Source organism: Coturnix japonica, chromosome 3 (genome assembly GCF_001577835.2).
Source record: "Coturnix japonica isolate 7356 chromosome 3, Coturnix japonica 2.1, whole genome shotgun sequence".
Lineage (NCBI taxonomy): Eukaryota > Metazoa > Chordata > Aves > Galliformes > Phasianidae > Coturnix > Coturnix japonica.
Genome location: NC_029518.1, coordinates 10244532 through 10264326, shown reverse-complemented (window position 1 = coordinate 10264326; position 19795 = coordinate 10244532). Strand labels below are relative to the sequence as shown.

At 41.5% G+C, this 19795-nt stretch overlaps 2 long non-coding RNA genes across 3 annotated transcripts in view; one reads left to right on the top strand and one right to left on the bottom strand.

Moving 5' to 3' along the window:
- The first annotated feature begins 48 nt into the window (after positions 1 to 48).
- Positions 49 to 19795, top strand: part of LOC107310865 — a 32531-nt gene continuing 12784 nt past the window's right edge. The window contains exons 1-5 of one of the 2 annotated variants that reach the window (XR_001553782.2): positions 49 to 326; positions 4844 to 5025; positions 7108 to 7206; positions 10869 to 10999; positions 16219 to 16366. This is a non-coding gene — a long non-coding RNA (uncharacterized LOC107310865). The remainder of the gene's footprint in view (positions 327 to 4843; positions 5026 to 7107; positions 7207 to 10868; positions 11000 to 16218; positions 16367 to 19795) is intronic. The other variant, XR_001553783.2, reaches the window with a different exon arrangement.
- On the bottom strand, positions 7206 to 18669 carry LOC107310866. The gene is made up of 3 exons (XR_004306614.1): positions 18071 to 18669; positions 7627 to 7724; positions 7206 to 7482 (listed from the first exon to the last, which is right to left on the bottom strand). It is a non-coding gene; the product is annotated as an uncharacterized LOC107310866 (long non-coding RNA).

The following is a 19795-nucleotide window of genomic DNA, read 5'->3' as shown; positions in this document are numbered from 1 at the left end:
GTCCCGCCCCCCGCGTCAGGAGGAGCCGCCATCTTGGCAGCGCTCCGCCCCCTCGGGTGGTGCCTTGTCCGCCTCTCTGGGCGGCCCGTGGTAGCGATTAAGGGTGTCTGTGTGGATAAACGTTTTCCTACTGTCCAACCAGACCCTCCCCAAGCGCAATTTGAGGCTATTACCAAAACAAGATACCCTCAGGGCGAGGGAAGCCGTGCACCTGCCTTAGGGCAGTTTTCTGCCCAGCTGTGCTGTGAGGAGAGCGGTGTAGTGCAGTGGAGATGCCCCAGAGCAGGAGACTGCACGGCTGCCGGCCATTCCCTGTGGGTTTCCAGGTAGGAGCAAAGAAATGGCTGTTGAGGTAACAGGAGCTCTTCTTCCTTTAAAAGCAGAAGATTTTTATGCATTAGAATGCAGTCCGCTGCATGGCTTTACAACGGTGTGCTTCACAGAATCACAGAATCACACAGAATTGTAGGGGTTGGAAGGGACCTCTAGAGATCATCGAGTCCAACCCCCCTGCCAAAGCAGGCTCCCTAAACCACGTCACACAGGTAGGCGTCCAGGCGGGTCTTAAATATCTCCAGAGAAGGAGGTTGGTTTGTAACAGTACACAACAAAATAAGAACTTGTTTTTAACAGCATAAATTCAGGAGAAAAGTAAAAGGAAATTAAAACAAAACACGATGTCGCTAAACGCCTTTTAGATGAGGTTTTTCCTTCTCTAAAGCTGTCGTTTGAAGTTGCGGACCAACAGCTCTCCCAACTGCAGGTGTAGTAAAACCATCAGAGCTGCAAGGAAGGGATCTGGCCACCAGAGGTCTCACAAAGCCTAGCAAAATATATTAAACCTGGGCTCCTTCCGACGGAATTCTTTCTGATAGGTTTCCTGAGCCCCCCCAAAAAAGCCAAGGGAGTGATCAAGTCCTGGGGCAGACAGCAAAGGAAATAACTCTGGGGTTATAGCTTCTATAGCAAATGTTATAACTCTGGGGTGCAAATAGCTTAATAGGAAGTAGAAAAAGAACCTGGTGCTTCGTTTGATTAATGTATGCCCTTTCTCTGCGGTTGACTTGAATTCCCTTTATACTGATGAGACAATCAGAAGTAACTTTTAACGTGGTTCTAAATACTTTATGGGCCTTACCTTGTTGATAAAGGGTACCAGACCGATCTCATGATAATGAGCTGTTAGTTGCAAGGTGGAACGTTTACAGAGGTAGCTTAATCATGCTAATGTAGACGTGACTGAAGACAGTGCTGACCTTACTAAAAAATTGACTCCTGAAGGAGAATTCAAGCGTGAGTCTGTATATTATATGAGCCGTAAATCAGGTAACCCGGAAAGGTTAAGGTTTAAGAAAAATGCATCCATGACAAAATGTCAGAGAGACTCACTCAGAAATATCAGAATACAATTGATCTGGTAGGATGGGAACAACCCTAATGTGCTTATTTAGCTGAGAAAAAATAAAGTATTCGAGGGCTCTAAAAGCTTAAAGGGTAAAGGTAAAAATACTTAGAGGGTATTTTTCCTCTGTGCAATTTACTACTTCTCAGTTTCCTCCAATTCAGATCTTTTTCCTGTGTGATACGCGATAGATCCCTGCATGGTAACAGGATGTCATCGCCCCCTCCAAATAAAGAAAGAAAGAAGACCATGACTGAAGATGATTGAACCCTTCTTTCCCTGTAGTTCTAACAGTCAGCTACATGTTTCCTCAAATTCAAGATGCTTCTGCTTTCTACAAGTGGAGCGGCCACCCACACTTATCCTGCTTCCTGCCTTCTGTTGTATTGTGCTTCTATCAATAACGCAGAATGGTTTCTGATTACACAGTTCAATAGTTTCAAGCTGTAAAGAAAAAATAAGTCCTAAACTTAAAACAAGACGAAACCAAAGCCATGCAATCAAACAGCCCAACCTGCATAGCACAGGACATTGGATTCCCCTGAATTGATCCCTATTTAAATCAGACGGTCTCCGGTGGAAGACAGTTTTGATTTAAAGATTTGCAAAGACAGTTAAGCAACATGAGATATCTACAGCTGTCAAGGCAGGGGATATAGATTTAAGCTAGATGGATGAGTTTAAGCATGTTCCTCCTCCTACCCCCCCAGCACTGAACTAACACATGGGTGTTGCTAAAAGAAAGGCTGTGTATTGTGCTTGACAACATCTTACTTCAGAGAAGTCCTTTGTTGGCACTTAAGATGGGTGAGAGGCCACTGGAAAGCAGCCTGGGAAGTGCAGTTGCTGCCTGGAGAATTAAATGCTTCAGTTCTGCGTCCCTGCCAGGTGCCACTTGGTGAGCCAAAGGAAAATTGGTTCTTCTAATTAGAATGAGGGAGGGAAATGGAGTAAGGGGAGAAAGATTTCTTTATTTCCTTCTTAAATGTATAACTTTGTTCCTTATGGGGAGCTAATCTCCTGCCAAGTATCGTTGGCAGTATATCTGGAGAATGCCTTCCAAAAATTGTTTCTTTGTTGAATGTCAGGAGGTGCAGATCAGGCCAGGGATGAGGTGACATGGGCTGAGGTCTGTTCTGCAGTGACGCGTGCTTTGTGTTTCACACTGGGTGAGCACTGTGGCCTCTGAGCCCTGTCCATCCTGGATCTGCTCTGACTCAGACCTCATCTGGTAGCTGTTTCTCATAGGAAGATGTAGTTTAACTATGAATCTTTATGAATGAATATATATCTATTCCTTCAGCTTTTATGAGGAAATAAACAACTCATACTTGGTGCAAGGTAGAGCAGGGATCACTCCTTGGTATGTGTGGTTGAATGTAAACCTGTGGAAACACAGGAATCGAGCTCTCCTGATGGAATTAGCAGGACTCTCACATAGCTCATCCCCAGGCTGGCTGTGCCATGCTCTTCTCTTTCTTGTACCATATCAGATCCTTTGTTCCTCTCTGTACAATTTTTGCCATCCTTCACAAGCTCAAGACCTTTCTCCTTATTTTTGGCCATATGGGCCATATCCCTCTTCACAAGCTGCAGACAGATGCAAGGTTTTCCCATTCTTTTACCTGTAAACCTTCGTTTTCCCTGCGGGTACATCCAGTCATCACTGAAAGCTCCGTTTTGTGACATTTTCCTTCTTTATGAAGAAAGCAATGCAATGTGTTATATGATATTCTCTATCCAGCTGCTGTTTAAACCTAATGTAAAGGCAGTGTTGTGCTGTAAGGTGTTGCTCAGTAGGTGGCTATCAATCTGCCCTTGTGCCCTTCCCACTTCTCACAAATACATTAATGCCCATAACTGAAAGAAACCAGCAGCAAAGCCTGAAGACAAATACAACACATTTGTTGTCCAGTTCATTATTTCTTGATGCCGCTTTAAAGGTAACGTGAAATATCATCAAACCATCAAATAATGACTGGTACAAGTGCTCTACTGGGTTCAGAATAGTTGCCATTGAAATCAGTTATTAATATAATTGATTTGGTATATGGTTTGTTTGCTGATGTTATATTATAACCTGCAATCAGTGTAGTAATCCTCCACCATAGCTGTTAAAGAAAATTAAAAATCACATTGTCTGTATCTGGATGACTTGCTATTGATGATACAGTGCAGCAGTTAAATAAGCTGAGGAAACAGCTGGGCAAGGAGAGATAACGACCCCATGGGCAATGTGCCTGCAGGACGGAATGATTCAGTGCATTTGTGCAGCTGGCACCTGCACCTTGGAGATCCAAGGGATTGAGAACGAAATACATTCCATGTAAGGATGATGGCACATCTTCACAAGTTAGACATGGTGCCAAATACACCAATTCCTTCTACAGATCAGGCTCTATAAATTATTTCCTTTCTCGAGCGAGTTTCCATTTCAGCTTAAAAAAACCCATAAGCTATATTGATATCTTAAAAAAGCTATTATCTAACCATGTCCTTCCCTACCCTTTCCTTAACCGCCAGCAATTCAGTCGTGAACCTATGCCAACTGTTTTACCATGGAGCTGTATAATACTGCACTGATCATTGCAGTGGGACCCAACACAGCCCCGCTGGTCTGTGCTCAGTGCAGCCATTAGCTGAAGCTTCGGTTTTAGGATCACTGCAGCATTTTCTTCTCTGTTTCTCTGTGGCAAATTCAATAGAAATGTGCCTTAGGTTCTTCTGGCACAGCCAACAAGATGTTGTGCTGCATGAAGTCATTGTTTGACCTGTCTATTACCACGTATCTTGAATATCCTATATTCATAGTAGTCATGCAGTGCAGCTTCTGTGCTAATAGAAATACACCTAAATGGTTTTCGCTTGTCTTGAAGCATCTGCTTCTCCTCCCACATTCTTCCTTAAATCTTAACTGAGGATCTCAGAGAGTGTCCTGCTTCATAGTTAAACCAGCTCATCTGGTTGGTGTGCTTTCTCTGTTAATGGAAAAAGTACTTCATTACTTTGAAATGCTCTTCTATTGGAAGAATAACTAAACACCTTCATTACACTTTGCTAATACTTTGGGGAGACTTTATGTTTGCTGTCTTTTTCCTCTCCCCTCACACGGTTCCTTCCTTACCAATCAGCCAATTGCAGCTGGGCAGCACTTTGTAATTTTAGAAGAAACTCATGGAAACAGATGGCCCCACGATTTTTTGGTGAGGACTGCTGAACTCCTTTATCTAATTTAAGTCAAATCTGTGAGCTGACAGCAGGATAAGACTTGTGCTATATTGCCAGCCTCAGGCATCAAAAAATAACACAGATTTAAAATGTAATGTAATGAACTTTTTAAGTTTGTCTGGTGATTTTTTTTTTCTTTGACACTCCTAGTTGTTCAACTTCCAAATGTTTCTCTAGAAATATAAAAGCTAAGAACCTGCCCTTCTTTTCAAGTCAAAGCTCGAATTCCCATGAAATTACGGCTGTATCTGCACTGAGACTGCACCTGGAGCCATTCTGAAGGAACACCTCAGCTCTCAGCCCCACCAGCAGTTCTGTGCCCTACGAGCAGCTGCAAGGCTCCAACTGCACATGAACCCCCTTGCCTTTCTGCCAGCTCTACTACCTGAAACAGAGTACGTCTTCACGACTTTATATTGGATCAGCACCACCATGAGGTGTTAATGCAATCTTAATCGTGGCTCTGTTACAACAAAGCAAATAAAACGCTTTCCTATATCCAATTCATTTCACAGATGACAAAAAAGCTGAAGTAATTTTTGCAAGTTAGATCACTCGGTCCCAGAATGGTTCTTCTGCTTTCTAAGGGACAATAAAGAATAGATATATTTGAAGCAATGCAACAAAAACAAAATATAGTTGTATACAAGGTGGTATATCATGTGTAAATGAAGAGCTTCAAGTCTCTCGGAGCCACACTGCAGTTCCAGCACATAATGTGTTTATTTACGCTCTCATGACACTCCTGTTATTTTAAAGTCATTACTAGCTTTATGTTAAACCCCTTTTCCAATAAATTACTGTTAGAAAGCCGTTATAATTTTAAGATTGTCTACAAAATGTTACAAATTATACTTCCTTTTACTCTCCCACATAATGTATTTAGACTACAGGATCTAGCTAGAGTGATTGCATTTTACTTTGCCTTTCCCAGAGCAGTTGTTACGTTCAAACAAAAGTAATATTTTGTAATATTGCAGATTCTTTATTTTTTTTAATATTTGTACTGTACAACATATCTCTAAGATTCTGTGAGGTAAATCAGAGCTCCCCTACCAACAACAAAAGTAATTATATTAAGTAGAAGCTATGCAGCTAAGCGATTATTCATTTTGAAATACAGCAGAAAGTAATGGAAATGAGACTGGGAGAAATGCTCTCTGACTCATGAATGATATTCCTTTGGTTTGCAAGGCAGCACGTCAATAGTGCATCATTGAATTTGGAAGAGTACATCACTGCCATGTAAACGTCATGGAATCACAGAACGGCCTGGGTTGGAAGGGGCTTCGAGGATCATGAAGCTCCAAGCCCCCAGCCACAGGCAGGGCCATCAACCTCCACATTCAATACTAGACCAGGCTGCCCAGCGCCCCATCCAACCTGGCCTTGAACACCTACAGGGATGGGGCATCCTTAGCCTCTCTGGGCAGCCTGCTCCAGCACCTCAGCACTCTCATAGTAAAGAACCCTGACATCCAACCTAAATCTTCCCTCCTTCAACTTAAAACCATTTCCCCTTGTCCTGCTGTTATCTACTCTTCACAAGACTTGACTCCCCATGTCCGTGAGGCTCGTGGTCAGATCACTATTTACATTTGTCTTTTGAAAAAGGAATTCATAAATAGTTGATGGTTTCCTACCAGATTTACTCTCACAAAACAATTCTGCTTTTAAGAAGACTGATATCTAAAAGAGGATTACTGCAAATTAACTGGTTAGATTTTCATTTGCATCAGCTTAAGAGTATGGAAACAGTGAGTGATGTGTCAGTAAGTGTGTGAGAAGAAAGCAGCCTGATTTTTACACAGTTTCAAGAGGAAGAAGTGTGAATTACTCTCAAACAAGACTTACATGCGCATTTGATTTATTCTCTATGCATTTATTTGCAGTATTCTATTTTCGTATGCAGTCAAGTATAGATGATTCTGCAGTATATCTAACATTGTTTAAAGTTGAACATTGAGAGATTTAAATATAAATTTAGTTGAAACATTTCCTACAATTAGTTAATTTGTGGATAATACAATTTGGGATCGAATGGTCCACCTTGCAAGTTTGTGTAGGAATTTGTCCAGTAAAATTTCAAGCACAAATATAGAAAAATCCCCTAAGATGTGAAGATTGTCTTAATATATAATGCTTCATGATGAGAAGTGCCGCTTTTTCCATTTTAAAATAATGCTTTATTTAAAACCAAGTTAACGATTTAAGATGACGTGACAATATATGGAAATCAAATTACATCATTTCAAGACCATTTGGTTTGACTTAACAATCATTGTTGTTTTCTATTTTGATGAAACCACGGAATTTTCTTTTGAGTAGACCTAAAACATTCAGCTTTTACAAATTTAGGTATTTATTTAGCTACTATATTTATTTATTAATATGCCACCTTAAAAAAAAATGCTCTGTATTACTGATATCCAAAATGCACTTTGAATTAATCTCTATCACTTACCTTCTGTTGGCAGATATGTTACGTGGAATGGGAACCTGGACTACGTCCTGCACAAAGCTGCTGAGGACTTAGAGCTGCATATGACTTAGAGATGCTTCCGAGTTTTCATATGGTAAGTTGATACACTGATGATTTAGAGGACTTCATGAATTATAGAAAGATTGCTGGCAGTCATCATACAGTTGGCTTTTCAAAGATTCTTCAAAAATACTCCTCACCAAAAACTATTAAAGAAATTAAATTTCCACAGGATTGGAAGATAGGTCATTTTATGGCCTCGCTGTAGGAGCAAAAGTAAAGGTGTAGCTGTCACTATTCAAGGTGGTGAAGGGTCAACAGTAATGTCTGGATGTCAGACTGGTTTCAGCCAACGTTTTCACCAGTGATCCTGCAAAAGGCAGTAAAATCTCTAAATCTGAAAAGTAGTTGTCAAAAGATACATTGATGATGAGGAATTAGGAAGGTGTAAGATGAACTTCAGTGCAGATAAAAGTATAGCTGCACATGTTAGAGGTCTGATGGTCACACTTACATGACATTGAACAAGGAACAGGTTGAGTACTCAGCAAAGGTTTCTTGTAGTCGTCACTGGGAGGTCACTGAAGTCGTTGGCTCAGAGTACAGCAGCAGCTGGAATAGTAAAAAACCACCATCAGATCAAGTTGTGAGAGCAGTATGGATAGCACATCCAGACTACCATGAGGGACTACAGCAAACCCACAGCTTGCAACTTGTGTGCTGGCAGATCTGGTCCCACAGGCTTGTAGAAAACTATGGAAAAATACTAGGGGTTATGATGAAAACTACATGCCAAAGGCTTGGACGTCTAACATGCCTTGCTAATTTCACTAAGGCATTTAGTGAAATTTCTGTAGCTGGAAGTCAAACAACTCTGCAGCCACAGGGAGCTCCCAAGGTAGTCTGACAGTCTCTTAGTTCCATTCCCAATGTTGGAGTTATGGGATTTCTGTGGGAAGGACTGACTTGAGAGTAAGTGCCCTCTCAAAGTTTCCCCACAGAAACAGGTACCACTGAGAACATCTCAGCTGTGTGGCTTCCTCCTTCACTCTCCCTCAGTGACTCAGCACAGCACCATCATTCACGCTGTGCTGAGTGAAGTGAGGGATTTCTTTGTTCACAAGGCTGTGACATCCACGCTCAGGCAGACACAAGCCAGGATTACTTGGCTGAATGGAGCTGCAGCTTAGGATGGAAGTACTGATCAGCAAAAGCACTGAGTAGTTCCTCTTAGAGCATGAAAAATTAAAAAACCAAAACTTTGTCCCCAAATCATGCTCAGAGACTCACCAGCAGCCTCTGCAGCACAGATGATTATCAAAAGCTCCTCACTTATAAAGCAAACAACTACATGTTGCATTCACTTCATGTCCAAGTGCCCTCAAAACCTGCTGTAGATAAATCACTGTAGCACCAATGAGAAACAGCGCAGACTTTTTCTTTTCCTCCAAACTGATGCACCACTTCTTTTTTCTTCTTTTATTTTTAAAACACTTTTTATGATTCACATTCTCCCCTTAGTCACAGCAGTAAACACCTAGTGTCACTGGGCTTACAGAGATCCACTGCTCTGAAATGCTCCCCTGACAGCTGAGCTGGGTTACCAGGGTTGCTGTCGGCAGCCAGCCCTGGGATAGATGCAGTGTTGCTGGCTTCAGAGATGTTGGCAGCACACGGAATGACTCAGTAAAGTCAAGTTCCTCAGCTACCACAACAAACCTGCGCTGTCAGTGATGCCCTCAGGTGCTGAGAGGTCACAACACTGGGGAGGCAGGAGAGGAGCAGCTGCAACAGCTCGAGCTGGAGAGAAGCAGGGAATCAATCTGGTTGAGGCCTGTGCTGCTGGTTCCCAACTTTCTACTTGGTGTGAGCGAGCAGAAAGACATTTACTGTTTGTCAATGTATTCTCTTCATTACTTAAAATAACATTCTGAGTGCCCGTCTCTTCTTTAAATTCCCCTTCTTCAGAAATAGCAACCACAAAAACGGAGCTAATGAGAAGGAAGCAAAAATAAGTAGAAATGCATAAACATGCGTGTTTAATTTGCTTCACATTTGTAAGTCATAATGCTTTCTCATGACTACTTTCAATTCTGTTTTCTTTTGAAACCCCACTGAGGTTTTCTTTAATCTGCAAGCCAAGAGTATGGTGGAGGTGATGTTAAGTTCAGCATGGGACAGAGCCCTCAGTCATTGACATGCCAAGGTGACTTCTAGTAAACCAGTAATGGGCATTGTTTTAGACCCTTGAGAACACACTGTCCAATTACTAATACTCAAACCAACTACTGTTAGCTCATTAGCAGCCAGTCAATTAAAACAGCTTTGCCCAAAGAGGAAAGAAAGCTCAAAGCCTTCACTAATGGCAAAAAATACTTACATGATAACAGTTGAAAATAGTAACCAATATCAAAAGGCCAGACTATGCCTCCTGTTAGAGTACATAAATGCAATCAGAAGATGGAAACAAGACAGTTTTATAAACTGAGAGTAAAGCAGGCTGATAACATTTTAGCCCAAAGGGAACAATAGGCTTTATTAATTCTGGTTTTCTACAGACTCCCAGCTATTTTCTGCTTCTAGCTCTAACTCCTTAACTGCTAAACACAGCTCCCTGACAGATTCAGCTCTTTCCCTTATCCCTCTGTGTACTGCCAGGGCTCTTTACACCAGGAAAAAAAAAAAAAAAAGTACTTCATCAAGCTATGCAACGTTGATAAATGTTCAAAATTACTTAGTATTAGGTCGATTTTTACATCCCCTTACTACACAACATTCACAGTACAGGATGGCTGAGTAAGAGAATTCAGAGCCAGGTATGTATTGCCAACAAGTTCTCAGAGCCTTCTTTTGTAGTCCTACTTATCCAGAGAAAACAACAGGAGAAAAGGGAACCTTTTTGTTTTATAAGAGAGGAAGCAAGAGCAGCATGGTAACTTGTTAACAGCTATTTTAATTTGCAGGCACATTGACTCAGTGAGTTGGTAGTGCTTGCCACAGTTCCTGACTTGTCATTGTTTCTGCAAGGCTGGTTGTCATAGCTTCACTGGGACCCTGGATTCAGGGATGAATGCCAGATGAAAATGCATTTTGAAGTTCGTGCTCTTTAGGGCACATTTCAGTCTCACAGACATAGCACATTCCATCAATTTCACATTGAAAGAGTTTCTTCTTCCTTTAAAGCTATTCACAAAGGCAAGAAGCTTACACATTTCTTTCTTATAGAAACTTGGATTCTGATACAATCATATGGTACTGTAAGCTGAAGCCCCAAAGAAATGTATTACATAATCGTGGCTGTAAAATTACTGAAGGATTTACAATATTCACTAAATGTTACCACAGAGGAGCAGCAGTACCTAAGAGCTAAGAGTTAGCCTAAGAGCTAACATTATTGTAAGTCATCTAAAGAGTACAAATTACAAACCTGGGTCAAATCTCCCTTGTGCATTGCACTGTGTCGGCTTTGCATTTGTAGAAGCAGCTTTAAAGAAACAGTTTTCATCTACAGAACACTTCTTATACTGCTATTTTGCTGTCTGCTAAGAAGGAATTGCTGTCCAGGCCTTTTAAGAGCTTAACTCATAATATGGGTCAAGATATGCTGCTCTACTTTTGCAAAAATAATTGGGAGACACAGTTATTATCCAGTGTACATGCCATGCTCTTGTCTACTGAGAATGGGTTTGCTTCAAGACAGTGATTTCCTGGGTGGGAAGGACAGTTCTATTTTCTCTTTCCGTGATTGTTTTCCAGGACTGAACAGGATTCGGTGCAGAACCCACAGATGGGGATTTACCAGAGGGCTCACAGAAGGTGACCCAGCAGATACCAGCTGTGAGCCTGCTGCTATTGTAAGGCCGTACAGCCAAGGAGTGCTGAGTCAGGTAGGTTTGAGTATTTTCTCCTGCTAACTGCCAAAAGTATTTTTAACAGTATGCCTCTCTGTCCCTGCCAACTTCGTTCTTAGTAAAACCCTAATAAGTGCTGGCTATTGCCCTGGGATGGAGGTTTCTGGGATGGAGGAGCAGGCTCACTCTGCTTGTCTGCTAGAGCCTGGCTATAGGGAAATATGTTGTGCTATCTGCATGGCAGGTTGACAGCTTTTCAAGCACTTTTTGAGCTCAATTCAGACAGAGCTCACCCATGGGACTGCCTACGCTGCTCCTGCCAGCCAGGAGGATCCAGCATGTTTGCTGTACCCCAAGCCAGCTCCCACTTGGGTCCTCACTACCTGCACATTGAAGTCCTGCTTTCTCCTGGGTAGGCAAATGGTATGGCCACATCCAAAGCAGCATAAGGAAAGTATGCACCGTGCCCCTAGGAGCTGAGTATCAGGAGGGGGCAGATCTGTTAGAATGCCTGTAACTCCCGCTGCTGCCCATTCAGCAGGCTGAACAAGCAGCAAAGGCAGCAGAAAAGTGGGAACAGCTGGGGACCAGAAGGAAGGAGGGGAAAAGTGAGGAAAGAAAGTGATACAGAAGTACCACATCTTCTTCCCCACTGTCACATCCTGTGCCCAGGTACCATCCATTCTCCTATCTCTTCAATGCAGGAGAAGGTAGGGTAGCTGTGGCATACTCAGCTTGCGCTGCTGACACATGGCATGGCTTTTTCCCTTCCTTCCACATGCATTCAAGCTCACTCCCAGGATGGGCTGAGGGACACAACTGGATGGAGCCTAAGGCAATGGAAACTTCTTTCCATCTTGTCCCAGCTCTTTCATGATGCCTGAGTGTCATACATGGATCAGAAACTGTCCAAGGAACAAGACAGAGACCTGGGGCTCCCCTGGTCTGAACACTCAGAAAAACAACTCATGAAGCAGCCAACAAATAAACATTTTATCTTTCTTAAATTGAGACAGGGTATTGCAATCACAACCAAATTCCATTTAGAGTTTGAGCTGTTTTATAACCTCAATTAAAATAATGAGAGGACTGGCAATCTAACTGTACCCTTCTGACCCTGAAACTGTGTTGATGCAGAACTTTCCACCAACAAATTTCCAAACCCTACTTGAAATACAGCCATGGGAATTGGGTAAGGTTATTTCCCTATTATCATTTCTTTGATATAATCCTGATCATATGCATCTACCTTTCTTTAACACATTATTTCTGTATTAAGTCATATATGGGCATATACCTTTGCAATACGTGACTTTCAATGTCACATCTGTATTATATTGCTCTTTGTTTCCCCATTCTGTTGCATGAGTACACAGTACTTTTTTGTTACTGAATTGCTATAATATTACTCTATATATTATGTAGCATATACTAGTATATACCATTCATTAATATTACTGTATTACTACAATAATTTCATATTGTTACTATTTTTAAAAAAATCTTTGTAGATAATAGTTTTGTTCAGACTTTATTTATAGAATTTCTTTTCAAAGAAACACTGACCTTTGATAGCACCCAGTGCTGTTGTGTGATGGAGCACTGGCTGCTACAACAAGCTCTTTGTCTGCCTCCTAAATCCCTCTGGATAAAGTAAAGAGTTGGGTATATCACATGAGGGAGGATGACACTGACATGAAACACAGAGCTCTGAAAAGGGGCACAGGACACTTCAAGCTTTTCTGTTTGTTTCTTTGTTCCTTTGCTTGGCTGCAGCCTCAGTAAATAGGACAAGCTATATCCAGCTTGTTAGAAGTGCCTCTTCTAACTGTATTTTTCCATACTGTAGCAGTTACATCATTGAGTATATCCTCTCTGCAGCTAAAAGATGGAGACACACAAGGCAGGCAAATGCAACTTATAAGCAAATGAATTACATCCATCCAGCACACATGTAGGAGTGACTGTGTTTTCCCACAGCTGCACTATACTAATCAGTAAACAATACACCAAAGAAGCTTGTATTTAATCTCAGGGTAAAAACTGAATCATAGAATCAGAGGATGGCTTGGATTGAAAGGGATACCAGCACCAACCCCTGCTATGGGCAGGGCTGCTCCCCACCAGCTCATGCTGCCCCAGGCCCATCCAATCTGGCCTTCGGCACCTCCAGCTTTCTGGGCAAATGGATGTATACAGCTCCTCAGATTCTGCCAAGGCAAGTAACAGAGCTGGGCTGCTCTGTTTATTGCTTTAGATTTGCTTATGAGTTTGGCATCTAGAGAGCTCTTCTGAGAAGAAATTGTTTTGCAAGGCTCATGATCTTGCTTTATTTTGTAAAATGTAGTGAAGAGGATGGACTCTTTCATATTTAAAATGGAAGAGTTACTTGTCTACCATACAGGTATTGTCAAAACAGTTAATTTCAGAGCTGCTTAGACATTGTTCTGAGGTGTTTTCTATCATACACAAAGCATTATTGATTCACTGATGAACATGTATTCAGAAAGAAATGCTTGGCAAGCTTTGCTAATAGGCAGTACAACAGGCTTAGCAGGACTGCACTTACAATATCAACTGTTATTCAGTTAAGGTAAAAACAAACAAACAAAAAAAAAAAGCTAGGAAGATTTTTGCTGATTTCTCTCAATTGTGCTCGTTAATGAACTGTCCCTGAACATCCAGACATTCTTTATGTTTTGATGTCCTGCATTATGATAGCTGGCAAATTGTTTCATTAACCATCAAAAACAGAAGAAGCACTTAAAGCAAGATGCTAACAAGTTGCTTTGTTGCAGTTAATACTGTGGTCATAATAGACAAGAGCTGATAGTCATTCTTTGCTGTGATGGCACAGATTTGCTATCAGTTTTCCTTGATTACATGAGATATATGGCAGTACAAGTGGAAGCAGGCTCTAATGCTTTAATAGCTTTACATATTATGTGAAGTAGTTCTGTAATAAGTAAATATTTTTAATAAAACTATTTGAAGTGGAAAAACAGAATCAGGTTTTTCTCCTCCATAGTTGGCACATGTATGCCTTGTTGTAAAAGAGAATAAAGTTATCTAGCACTCCCCTGGGGCTTTAAATAAAAGGTCTGAACATCTAACTTTTTAAAAACCTCAAACTAGAGAGATCTCCAAATCTCCAAATTTAACATGCAGAGACCTTGACTTGAAAGGTCACCAGGTAGCACTGAATCATAATCTATTTCAGAGAACTAAGAGATAAAAGAGAAAGACAAGCCTATTTTTAGCTTTGAAATTCATGACCATTGTATCATCAGGCCAAATGAAGTTGATCAAGCACCTGAAAGGTAAGAGTATCTATCCTTCATGAAACAGTACAAGCCAAGATCTTGGAGCCTCAAAAGATTTTAATCCTACCTTCAAATAAAAGATTTACGAAAGCCTGTGGCAAAGAACTTAGATCAATTTCTCTTGAAGACACAAAATTCTAACACTTCTTATATTTATCATTATTTACAGGTAGGGCAGTGCAGAATAGGCAATTTAGGACAGGAGCAATGCAGTCTGTGCAATAAGTCCATGTGAATCTGTACACCCATTAAGAGTTTTTATGTGGCCAGAGAGTTGTAAAATCAGGCTGCTTTAAGTAGCTAAAGATAGCAGAGCCACTGAGATTCTGCCATTCCAGGCTCCCAGCCTAAATCTAACTGCTTAAGCACTTCTATCTGTGTATAAGGCTGTATATAGGACACTTCAGAAGAAAGGCTAATTAAAAAAAGGCTTGAGCATAATGACAGCTGAAGTCACTTTGGATTTACTTTGCAGTATGTCACATTCATTTCCCAGGACATTTTGGTCCTTTGCACCTTCACTCCCTCCCCTGTGTAGACATATTTAACGCATCAGTCAAAGAGAATTTTCCCAGGGAGGTTTAGCTGGAAAAGTGCATTCCCTTCAGCTGGAAGGATAGATTCAGTGCATGAGTGCAAATGCTGATCTCTGCTCTCCTTGCAGCAAATCTACATAAAGGGGATGTCTTTGGTTTATTGACTAGACTGACTTGGAGAACTCCATCCTTAACAACAGCTGCTGTGGTACTGAATAGACACAGCTTTTTGAAAGGCTTACAGAAGGTATTTTTCCCCTTCACTAGGGCAGTGTGAGCTCCCAGAGTTTAGTTTTCCAGCAGTTTGCACTCCAGCAATCCTCCATATTGCTGGAGCATTTCTCTAACAGCACAGTAATTCATCTCACGTGATTTTTCTCATCAGCTCTCACTTCTGTTGGAAGAACTTTTTTGTGGATTCCCCAGACAACCAAATACTTCTAAACAAGTTTTTCATATCTCCATTTCTTCGTACTGAATGCAAGGTATAAATCACTTCCGTTACCTGGCAGACACTTCCATTTACTTATTTTCTTTCCCTGGTTAGTCTGTTTAGCATCACAGCAGTTACTGGCATTCTGACAGACAATTTGGGATTTTGTTTTATAAGAACTTATGCTTATAATACACAGAAAGGCACTAACTGCCCACCAGCTGTTATTTGTGTAACAGACAGGCAGTGTTTGCATGGCAGCAGCAAAGCATTCTGATGCTAGATAATCTTTGGTCCCTAGTACAAGTGCTGAGAGGTATCAGCAGCAGATGCTACAGGGATGTCTTTAGCCTCAGCATAATTACAATGTGGTTTTGTCCTGAGCAGAGATCCTGTGCTTCCTTGAGGTTCCAGTGTATTCAAAGCATGAGACAGACAGGAGAAAGGACACTAACATACACGTTAACCGAGCAGATCTCATTCTCTGCCTCTCAGAGTTGTCCACAGGGACGCATATAAGTACAGTGTGGATACTCTCTAGTGAGAACAGGCACAAACATTCCCATCACTGTATTTTTTATGGTCAGCAATGCTACAGATCATTTATAAGTGCTCTGTTAAAGGAAGTTACAGTTAGGTTAAAAAAATTGAGTTGTACAGAGTTACAGATTGCTTTCATTATAGACATAACTGGACAGAAAGACCTACAATAGATTGTCAGCTCCTCTAGCTCACATTTTTGCTGTAGAAAAATATATTCCTGCTATACTAACATATCTTTCTAGAATTGTTCCAATGTGTCTATATGACAATACACAAATAAGAAAGCCAGCTGTGAATGGGCTATAGCTGTGTTGTTATATGTGGTTTTGTTTGCAGATTAAAATACATATGTAATATATATACATAACTCCATACATCTGTAACGTAAGTATTTATGACAGCATTTTAAATCTGTTTCAGGAGGGAGTGAAAAATAACTCCAGGTTGTCTGGGCATCCAGAAGCCCTGAGGATTTCAGGAGTACCAAAGGCTGAGGATGTTTGTAGACTAAACAACTGCAGCACTTGCATCAAATGAGAAAAGCAGTTTTCCTCTTTCAGAGTAACAGGTAAACAATAAAGCAATTTAAGCAATGCCATGGTAACAGTGTTTGGAGACAAAAAACGTTTAAAACTTTAATGTTTATGTCATATAGCTGTGTGAACTTGTTAATAAAAGATTTCTGCATATCTCCTCCCCCACCCCAGTAAAACACCATATGACTTTTGTCATCGGAAAGCATAAAACCAGCAGTTCTACATCTGCTCTCAGGAACAAGAGGGATGCCAGTGTATTCAGATCACTGAATTAACTTTGGAAACTGAAGTTCTGTATTAAGCAGAAGAGATCTAACCCTCACTTAGAAAAAGAGGATTGCTTTCCTGTCTCATCTCTGAAAAATTAAGCTCACCCCTTCTGTTTATCCTTTCAGCATTTCTTACCCAGTTCAAAGCAGCAATATGCTTTTCAGAGTCTCTGTTCAGGGCTGGTTTCCTTCCCAGACACACCACCACCACAGCTGTGCTGCAGCATGGCTAATATCATAGGCTTAAGTCACTTCAGCTCCCGATTCACCTTTTTTCTTTATAATAAACTCAACATCTTTCATAGCAGACACTGCTCCTTCCCAGGGGCTCTCTTGCTGGGTGGGAGGAAACCCTGCCCCATCATAGCCCCCTCTATACCTTACGTGCATGCCTCTGTCCTCCACCTGCCTCAGGTCTGTTTGCTTCCCTTGCACTCCCCTCCTGCTGTTTATTTCTTCACTGTGAGCTACTGCAGCCCTGGCCACAAGCCCTTCTGTGGGGCTGAACTTCAAGACATTGATTTGAAATTCTGATTTGATTCTCGCCCCTGGGAGAATTGTGGTTGCTTATGTCAAGGGATTTTGTTTCTACTGCTCTGTAAAGCTTAGTGCTAAGCCTCAGCAAGGAGTGTGAAGATATGCCACCTCCACGCACACGGAGCACCAAATGTGTGTTCCTTAAACACACCAACGAGCCCAGGAAACAACTGCAGAGAGCTGATTGCAGAACCCAGCCTGGCTAAATGAACAGCCACTACCTGACACAAGCTCTTCCCCAGTTGACAAAGGCAATTTAAGCCTACTACATTCAGTTCCAATGGCAGCTCAGACACAAGAAATTTAATTCAGGCATGCTATAAATGGCACTACATGCTCATTCTTTATCTTGGTCTTCAATCTGTTCCTCCAGTAAAACCTTGGAAATATTTATTTCACTGCTATATTAAGCCAAGAAGACGATATGTGCAGGCTCATGAGTCTGTGTGCATGCTGTTTTATCACACTGCAAGCTCTGTCTAAAGTGACATTTTCCACAGCATCCTGGACTCCAGAAGAAAACAATGTGTGTAGGCCACGTACAGTTTTTGAAGAAAGTACAGTTCCTACATCAGTGCCATCTTTGATATTTTCCTAAGGCTTTTGGATTAGATACAGCCAGCCTTGCTGTGAAACTGCCCCACTCTGGGTTTTTTCATATTTAAATGCTACAGAGAGATTCAAGATGCAGCAAACCTACTTCATGGCCCCCGCAAGGTCAACTGTATTTTACAGCACGTATAAAAATTCAGATAAGTCTTAAGCAGACTTCTCATCCTCCTAGGACCAAACCCAGCTGTAGGTGCATGCTACGTAGAGTAGAATCATAAAGCCTGGAAAAGATTATCATGTCTAACCATCAGCCCATCCCCACCATGTCTGCTGACCACATCCCTCAGTGCCACATCTCCACAGTTCCAAACATCCTACCTGAATCTTGCTGATGCAGCTTGAGGCCATCACCTCTCTTCCTATCACTGTTCACGGGGAGAAGAGGCCAACTCCTACCCAAAGACCTAACTCCACCTTAAGAAATATACAACTTTGACCTCATTTGCAATAGGCAGTGCTGCCTTTGGTTCAGGAGGGCAGCAGACTCCCTGGTGCACTGAGGGAGAAAAGAAAACACATCTTGCTTTCCCAACGTGCCCTGCTAAAGTGCACCACAAGAACACACTCTGTGTACCTCACTGCCAGCCAGATGGACTCAGAGCATGGGATTAGGAAACCTCTGCAACGCCAGAGGAAGTGGGATGTCTGCTGCTTGGCTCACCCATCCCCTCTCACAGTTCCAGCTCCTGCTTCCAAGACAGCTGGTGAGAGCACCTCCCTAAAGCAATTAGCTGCACTGCCAGGTTTCAGCCTTTCATGTCAGCTGTTCTAATCATTTACACACCTGCAGCCAAGGAAGCAATAGTTCTGGCCGATTACTCCTTTGTAGCTGTGTAAGCATGTCTGTAGAATCTATCTTAAATCAGAATTAAACACTGGGAGTTGGAACCTGACAATCTTTAAGGTCTCCAGCCCAGTCCATTCTGTGATTCTGTGATCTTAGCACCAAGCATCTCAAAAACAAGAGCTTTTTGAAAACTACGTTGCCAATAGCAGCAAATAAACCCCAGAAGCGCTCAACACAAAGAAATCCACTTTGGAGGCACATCACACAACAGTAACAAGGCACACAAGAGTTTATTTGTAGTCAGTGCCAGAAGAAAGTTATAGATGTATGTTTTCCTTCAGAAGAGACTGTTTGCTAAATAAAAAAATAAATATGCTAATGCATCCAGACAGTGTTAAACACAGCTTCATAAAGTATGGATTTTTATATTTGTAAATGCCCTGCAGAAGAATTTTCCAATCAGCAGTATTCAGTAAAAGTACCAGCCAAGCTCCTGTGGTTGTGATTTGTACAGGAAATGATGCTTTATCATCCAGATACAACAACACTGTAGTCCAAAATCTCCCTGAAAATTGAGGTATTTTTAGAACAGTTTCATTGTCATTTTCAGTCCTGCTGTACTACTTAGAAAGGAAAGAAAACAGCAAAATGAAGTGACCTGTGCTATTTCAAATCCACTGACAGGGCAGCTGCCCATTTTCCCCAGCAGAAATCAGACTTCAAGCAGAACCAGGGCAGACAGGAAACCATTACAGAAAGTGCATCCTTCAGAGAGCTCATTTCAAGGAGTACTGCGTGGTGGGAGGGAACATGCAGAATTTTAGAGCAAGTAGGCATGTGACAACTAAGTTTAAACATATATTGCTGATATCAATAGCTCTTAAGAGCTACAGAGAACTCCCAATATGCAGAACCATGAAAATGCACTACAAGTTGAGGAAGAGAGTCAGAGAACTTCTATCAAGCATTCACGAGATCCTAAAAACTACACAGCAATGCAGATTAGGATGGGACTGCTCACCAGGGTGTCCTGCAGTTATTCTTTAGGCATCTTAAGTGCAGACCAGGAAAATTTTACCTTTGAGAAATGGTTTTGCTTTTTTTTTAAGGCTTGTAAGTTTCAGAATTCTATGAACTCTTCATGTAGGTAACTGGGATGTTTCAGATCATTTGGAGATGATAGTTTTCAAAACGTTACCAAATAAATGACAGAAATAGCTTTAAAATAGCCAGTGATGTGACCAGCTTTCCCTATT